This window comes from Volvox carteri (assembly GCF_000143455.1).
Source record: "Volvox carteri f. nagariensis unplaced genomic scaffold VOLCAscaffold_60, whole genome shotgun sequence".
NCBI classification, from domain to species: domain Eukaryota; kingdom Viridiplantae; phylum Chlorophyta; class Chlorophyceae; order Chlamydomonadales; family Volvocaceae; genus Volvox; species Volvox carteri.
The window spans coordinates 548,313-556,490 of record NW_003307603.1 but is presented as its reverse complement, the minus strand read 5'-3'; positions in this window follow the sequence as shown (position 1 = coordinate 556,490).

The window sequence follows — 8,178 nt, the reverse complement described above, 5'->3', positions numbered from 1 at the left end:
AAATAACTGCGAGCGCCAAGCGGACAGGTTACGAGTCGCTTCCAACGCCCATTCACCGTCGTGAAGAGGGACGCGCAGGGGAGTTTGCGTTCCGAACCTAAGGATATTTTCTGATGCAGTAGACACGGCCGCGTGAAATGCGGAGCACAGCAATAAGTGGAACAAGGACACGATGCCAGCATTCATGATGACTTCGTCCCCAGCTGCAGGAAAGCACCAGCAATTATTTTTTTTGTAGCAGCACTCCTGATGTGGCTGTTAAAATGTCGTTATCAAAAGGTTGTACCAGCTCACTCATCTCATTCGGTGCTACTGTTTGCCCCCGCCTTTATTACCTTCGATCACCTTCGCAACTCATTTTTATCCGTGTCGTACAAACACCCTATAGGGAGAGTTTCGCTAGTCATTTCCAAGCTGCCAAATACGTGATCTCTTTCGTTTAGGGCACTTATAATTATCGGAAGATCTCCTAGTCATTTTTGCGCGGCTCGATCTCTGTCGGGGCGAAGTCGCCGAGCTGTTTACTACTCCTTTTACCTGCTTTGTAATAAACAAAGTACTTATGTGAGTCTGAAATCCTTGGCAAGTACATTATCGCGCTGTGCGATCGATCATCAAGCTATCATAAAAAAATTGCTGCGATGCGCGAACACTTACTCTGCACCACCTTCCGCTGGAATGCTGATCATCCTGGCTGCCGGTGAGACCGCTTTCTACTCCGCCTACCTTCTCGTCTGTGCGACTCGTTCACAGTCAATCCATGCCGTACAATCCTGTATACTAAACACCTATACTCCATGCCATGTGTTCATGTATAATAGCTTACGTGTAGAAGCTTAGTAAACGATTACATGCAATTTTTGACCTACAGCTCAAGGTGCTCTGGTAGTAGACACGCAACCGCATATGCCGGTGGCCACCGGAGCCATGGCTCCGGTGCCATGGCTCCAAAAGATGATTGATGCTTTCGCTGTTCTCGGTCGGGCAACGGATGACCCATGGGTCATCTTTGGAGCGCTGCTCGCTACTTTCTTTTCATCGGGTTACTGCTGTTATCCATGATAATGCCTGGTGAGTTATCAAATGTGTGCTGTATCCAAAATGTACGATTCGTAGCTTTCGTAGCCAACAAACGCATTGTTCTAGTAGCTGCTTGCAAATCATAAATAATATAGCATTTTCTTGTATTAATAACCGTTGCACATCTAGTTAAACATCTTATACCAGCCGTGCCGTTCGCATTTTGGATGCGTATGAACGGTGTACTGGTCGCTCGTCCTTGCATCACGTTTCGTCGAGGAGCTTCTTTTTTATTCATGTTTTTGCAAGCTTGCCTTAAGGGGCTGACTGCGCTTCACGTTTTGCGTCACATTCGTCGGTGCCCAGTAGACGACGGCCGCGCCTGCTCGCCGTTTTCTGGTAGCGCACTCTGGCTGCATTCTACTTGAAATAACGCATACATACGTAACAAAAACTTCATAAGCGCCCCGGCATTCTGTCACGCGCTGCAGAAACGCGTCACGGAATCCCGTGTCGGAACTGCCACTTCAATCTACCGTAGTGCTAAGCTAATTTGGTGACATATAATTGGTGAAAATCACCAATTGGGTGCGCCGTGGAAATGGGTACTGGGTTCCTGTACGACTGGTCGCCAAATGCCGTGCAAACTAAAGAAATGGTCCAACATAAAAGCAAGAAATCACGCTGAGACTGGTTAATCCTATCATATAGATATGATGGAGCGGGTGACGATGCTGAGTACGAGGAGCTGCGGCAGGTGGTTGCGGTTTGTAGGGAGAGGTTGCACCGACGGTACCTCGCTTTAGGAGTGCGACTGAACGACTAATCATCCAAGGCAATAGGTGGTCATTTCGCTGCGTTATGGAAAGGGTTTGAGACTCAACGGCGCGGTTGTGCGCGTGCGCGGTGGGCCTTTTGGCCGTCACCAATTTTCAGAACACGTGTTCTGTGTTTTACTGACTCCCGTAACTGGCTTTGGTGGCTGTGGATTGGCTGACCCGATGGTGCTGAACGGCGCGGTTTGGACGATTTTTTTGGCGAGGATTGTACCGCTGCCACGGGCCTTACACAGCAGGAAGAGTAACAGCCAAGCCTAAAAATCCAGACCTATTTCCCGCTTGAACCGTCACCAACTGGCATGTGCGAAGGCAAAATTTTCGAAGGCGTTTTTTGGCTCTCGCCAAATGGAAATCACCAAATTAGCTTAGCACTACGACAGTTGAATGAGCTGCCGCTTTTTTTAACTTAACAGAAGGAATTGTTGGGTCCTTCTGTATTTTGGGTAGCTATTCCAGGTTTTATAGAACCTAAAATTTTTCTTCGGTGCCTCTCGGAACCGAACTAGGTGCGCTGACGCTACTGGGATCACAACATGAGTGCGACAACACGATCGGGTCGTCACGCACACGGACCCCGCCGGCCCCAGTTTTGGAGGTGGCCTGCACTCAGGAATCACATCAAGCGGCCCTCAGGGCCAACCTTTTGGTGGTCTCCTTTACAACCATAATCAGAGACAAGTCAAGGGCGGAGCTGGATGGCCATACGCAGCCATTTCAAAAAACACTTAAACTAGCGCTCCTCCCGTGAACTGTCGATGTCCTCACACGCACTCAACATTCTGGCGCACCATATCCTTGCCCAGCCCCTGCATCTCACACGACAACCAGTCCTAGGCTAACTAAGGCAAGCTTATTAGGTACTGTGCCATCCCGAATATACGGGATCCATGCCGCCGTACGGCACTGATGCCTCAACCCGTACCAGTGTGAATTCGGAGCACATCCCACACAAAACGTTTATCTCCTGGCTGACAATGCCATAGCCCAGGTTTGCTAGGTGGAAGAAGAACAACGCCAGATCCGTCACGCCAAATTCACCGCGACCCCAGTGCGATTGAAGGTCTGCCTCAAAATTCCTCATGTACATCTCATGCCAGTGAACTTCTACGGCAATCTGATCGGGCAGGGATCGCGTGTGCTCACGCCACTCCCCGAACAGCGGAAACTCAAATGACTCGACGTCGATTTTCAGTACGTCAATTTTATGCTCGCCTAACACCGAAATAAACTGGCTGTACGTCACAAATGCAGGGTCTCGCTGCGCTGCGGCAGCTGAACCCACGCACAGTTTGTGGAAGGAGTGGCGGTCTGAGAGCTTCTTGCCCTCCACCGTGCAATCTAGGGTGGCGACCTTGCAGCGCGTCTCATTCAAGATGGCCTCCTCGAACCTGTCGTACATTCGTACATTTGGCATATTAGCGGCAACAGCACCAGCAGCAGGAGTAGCAGCAAAAGCATAGTAACCGCAGCGTTACCACATGGCATCAGTCATAAGGTCACATTTGAACGCAGCGTTGAGCTTGTGTTTAGGGCGCCCTCTGGAGATGAAGTGCTAGCAAGCGTTATCGTTTCATTTTTCGAAATGGTGAGGTGGAGGAGCACCTACTGGGCTGTATGCCGCAACCACCATTCGCAAATCCAAACATCCTAAGGACTGGGGGGTCAGCTCTAAACTTACGAGCGCTGATCTGCGGCTTGGTCTTCAAAGCACACCAATCGAACCAACTTCCAACTCTTTCCAGGCCCCGCCCCCGCCCCCGCCCGCAGCTGGGTACTACTAGGGCACACTTGTCGGGTTTCAGATGTCGGCCGCGGCAAATATCAAAGTGAGTCCCCAGTGCGGAGATCTTTCCATTAGACACCACGCCTACCTGAAATCCATGTTGCTGCCCATGGAAATGACGATGCACGGTTCCTTTAGGGCAGCGGGCTCACAGAGCCATTTGCCGCCATCACCCTCGGGACCCACACGGCGCAGCGGCCGCCCTGGCGGGCAGCTGATGAAGGGCTGGAACAAGTGGAACCGGTCCCAGTCCCTCGGCTTGTCGGTGTTGCCCTTAGAGACGATGTACTGGGCGCGGAAGAAGGGGGGGTCAGAGAGGAGGGATGTGAAGTGCTGCCGGGCCCGGTTGCCATCATTTGCAAGAATATGACGGTGAGTCGTGTCCTGTGATGCAATTGGGGCCTCACACATCCGATATTCAAGCTTCCCTCGACAATGTTACATAAGCATTCATTGGTAGACAGCGGCGGAGATACCCTACCGGCACAGACGCTCTTCTTGCCATAACACATCTTTCTTTATTGTGACTAAATACTCTTCAAAATCCCCATGGTAAGAGATCACTGCAAGCGTTGGCAGGGCTCTGCACAGAAAATTCCGCTACGGTTTGGAACAGTCTCGCAACCTTTTCAACAGAAGGGACTCCCGTGTCAACTTCTTTGCGGCTGCTAACACTTATATATATTTATTGATCCAGCATATAACTTGGACAGCTAACCTTTTCTGTCGCCACAAAGAGGTGCGAGCGCCAAGCAGACAAGTTGCGGGCGGCATGGAGCCCCCATTCGTCGTCATAAGCAGCAACACGTAGGGATTTTTGCGCTTCAAAGCTGTGAGTACTTGAGAAAGAAGCGGACACAGTGGCCACGTAAAGCCCTCCCCATAACAAACGGATTAGTCTTGAAGCGAAGTTAACTCTCATGTTGCCCATTCGCACCACTTGCACTACTATCGTAGTAACTTGTGTATCAGCGTAACGGTAGTGTCATAGTATTATGTTACTTGGCGACCATAAGCCGTATGTAGGGCGTACGGACACGTCGTTGTAGTGCAGCCCAAGAATTACAAATTGATCAGAGACTCTAAATGATTCTCGCGACTCGTTATAAGACAGCGCAAGGGTCCTTGGGGTACGGGTGCCAGCGATATAGAATGCGATTAGGGACTGCTTACGGATGACCGGCCCTATTTGCCTTATATTGCCTTTTACTAGCAGGAGGCGATTTCTTGATGGTGTATTATTTTGGAGATATGTTAGCATGGCTTTGGGGAGGTTTATGAGTCAGTAAAAGTGCAGTGCATTCGGGCCTGAAGGCGGGCCGTAGCCTTGCAGTTCTATGGCGCGGCCTGTGGTCAAAATAGGGCCGGTCATCCGTGAGCAGCATTATTATTGGATTAATAGGTGAATGCGTAGGAACTAATGGCTTACCGAGTAAATCAGAGTATATTCTTTTTCGTCAGGCAAACGGGATTACAGTCAGTACTGGTACCGGTATCGGTAAGAAACTTTTCAGGAAAATGTAACGAGCAAGCCTTTGGTAGCTTATGTTATGCGTGTTTCCAAACAACAGGATGTTTCCAAAGAAACAAACAATGGCCACAAAACTGCACAGAGGGAAACCAACTTTGCGTTGCAACAGGACTCATCACTAAACGAAAGGCGGTGCAAATACTGTTACCGTGCAAATGCTAACAAACCCTTATGACCTGATCAACCTTGCACGATGAAATCGAGCCAGACTTTGGCCGCCCGAGCCTCATGAGCTCACATAAGCCACCTGAGGAAGCAAGAAACTTGGAAGGCTTTGAAAGAGGAAATTGAAACGAGAATGTAGTCACTCCATTTTTAACTCACATGGTTGTTTGCTTTGTCACAAGGTTCATGACTCAGAAAGCAGGAAAGCAGGAAGAACAACAGAAAGAAAAAACTAGACTTTATCCTGCCCACCTGAATGTTGGATGAAAATGGACGAGCATGCTTGGACTGAGACACAATTATTCTTTGCGCAACCCGGCAAGAATGTCGTAACAGGACGCGTTGCGGCCGGGGCCGAAACGCGGTGTTGTTGAATAAGAGAGGAAACACGGCAAATGCAAGGAAGATCTCCATTGTGAAGTAATGGCCGAGCATAAGAGTTCACATGACGCAAATCGACCAAACATATGGGGTGTGACAAGGTGTCACGTCCGAAAAAATGTCGACGTGAAGCGGCAAGCAAAGAACACAAATACGGAAAGGAAAAAGTAATAAAATATAGAACGTTGTACTAGTGTGACGGTGTTTCCACTAGCGGCACTAAGGAGCGCCGAAACCAAAATTGTTTTCGTATTTTAAATGTTTTAGCGCCAGGAATTGATTGCTGATAATTGTCAAGGTCTGTAAGAAAAATTATGGATCGTAGGCTTTTCCTGGCAGCCCTCACATGATGTCCGCCATGAAGTCCGCATGGTGCATTGGCAACGTCCGGCCAGCGAAGTAAGGCAAACTAGCGGTATATGTTTGCTGAACGTTATTGAAGGAGGGCTACATTGCAAAATGGCGGTGTCCTGAGGCTGTCGGTGTTGGGCGTGCGCAAGTCAACGCGGCGTTTGCAGGAAGGAAAAAAGATAGCTGCTTACGTCGAAAGTCTATGGTCAGAAGGGACAATCCAGCTCATAAAAGTTGCCCGCCAAATAGTTAGTGCTAGGTACTAAAGTTAATGGCAGGTCTGAGGTCCTGGTAGTTGTTGTTGATGGGGTGTTACACTGTGGGCGGCTCGCCCGATAAAGGACGAGCACCGGGGGCCCTGACCGGGCCGAAACACAGCGCAGGGATGGGCGCGCGGCTCTACGTCCGTCTGTTCCTCCGCGCGCGCCTCGATCCCTCACTCACGCCAACCGGGACACTCTCCCAGCCCCTGGCTAGGCAACACAGCGGCGCAAACCGATCTATGCAAGAACCGCACGAAAGGCGCCACTTCGCCTGGCCTGCCTATTCACGCGCTCTCGTCCCTCTTGACCGCCAAAACCAGAACAAAAAGAAAACACCACCGGGGGCAGGGGCTCTACTCGGGGGCCTCCTCTACACACACAAAAGAACCAGGGCCCCACGCAGCCAGCAAGGCAAGGGACACACGGAGGACCACGGGCCTGAGACGACACACCACAAAAGCCGAGATACGGTTGCACAGGAATGACCAACACAAAGCGAGTACTCGCACACTGGTCCTCGAAGGCCAGCTGTTCAACTACCACGAGCAACGAACAACGATCACTTCCCGAGGGTGGCCACCACTACCCCGCCGGTCCACTCACAAACGAGGCGAAACTGGTCCGCACGTCAGTCTCCTCCTGGGGGTTGCGGGCTCTCGGATGCAGCCCAGCGCGAGACACAGCAAAAACACCTATAGCCGCGGGGGGGATGACAAGCCAGCACGGCGCCCCCCTATAAAGCCCGGAAAAGGCACGGCTCACAGACGCCGCCTGTTCCCGCTTACCACACCGGAATCCCTCCCCTCCTGACCCTGACCGGCCGGGACCAGCACCACCTGTTCTCCACCTCTAAACCACTCTCCTCCACCGCTTTCCCACCTCCTCTCCACTCCCGCAAGCCACCTACGTGTTCTCTACTCTGATGCCAGACAGCGCAGAACCCATTCCCCTCACTCCGACGGGCCCCAATTCCCGGGGAGAGGGCAACCACACAAGTACACAAAACACACACAGCCCGGGTCCTCAACTCCCCCTGCTAGACCACGCTCAGGGCACTGCCCTCTCGCCCAGCCCTCCAACTGTCCAGGGCCTCCCTGCTCTCCTCGCTCCCTCACCTATCCCTACTCCTGGCTCTCTCACCCCCTCCCTCACTCTCCCTGCTCCCTTTCCGGTAAGACCTCGATCCAACTCTATCTCGGCTATTTAGGCCGTGATTTCCACCGGTGCTGCGCACCGCATCCGTTCCTCCACGACCGCCAGGATGGGGTGCTGCGGCCCGACTCTGTCCCAGCCGTGTCTGGGGGTCTCCAGCATTGCGAACGAGCGCAAACGCGCCCAGACGTCTGCCACCGCCCGGGCGCGTGCGCGGGCCAGTGGCGAGGCTCCTGTTGCGCCCGCCGTTGCTGCTGCTGCCACCGCCTCGCCCCCTCCCGCCCCTGCTTCCTGCGTTGGCCCGTCCTCCGCTGGGGCGTTTAGGGTGGGTCCTTCTTGCTGCATTGCACCTCCCGCCGGGGTGAAGAAATCTGTGATGGCCCGCTGGCGGGACCTCTGTTGCTGGGGCTGCCCCACCACCTGTCGCTGCTGCTGTCGCTGCTGCTGCTGCGGTCCTGCCGTTGCTGTCGCCCCCCTCCGTCCCTGTCGCCGGGTTGCTGCTCGGAGGCAGCACCTGCCGACTTCCATGGCGGATAGCGCCGCTAGGGCGATCACGTCCCACGGGCCCTGCTCACACCCGGGTGGCGCTTGGGCAAGCCAGAGCTGCTGCCGGGTGGTGGTGGCCCCTACTGTTGTCTGAGTGTGTGGCAGGTGCCTGTCGATCTGCTCCCGTACGGCACGTGCGACTGGACA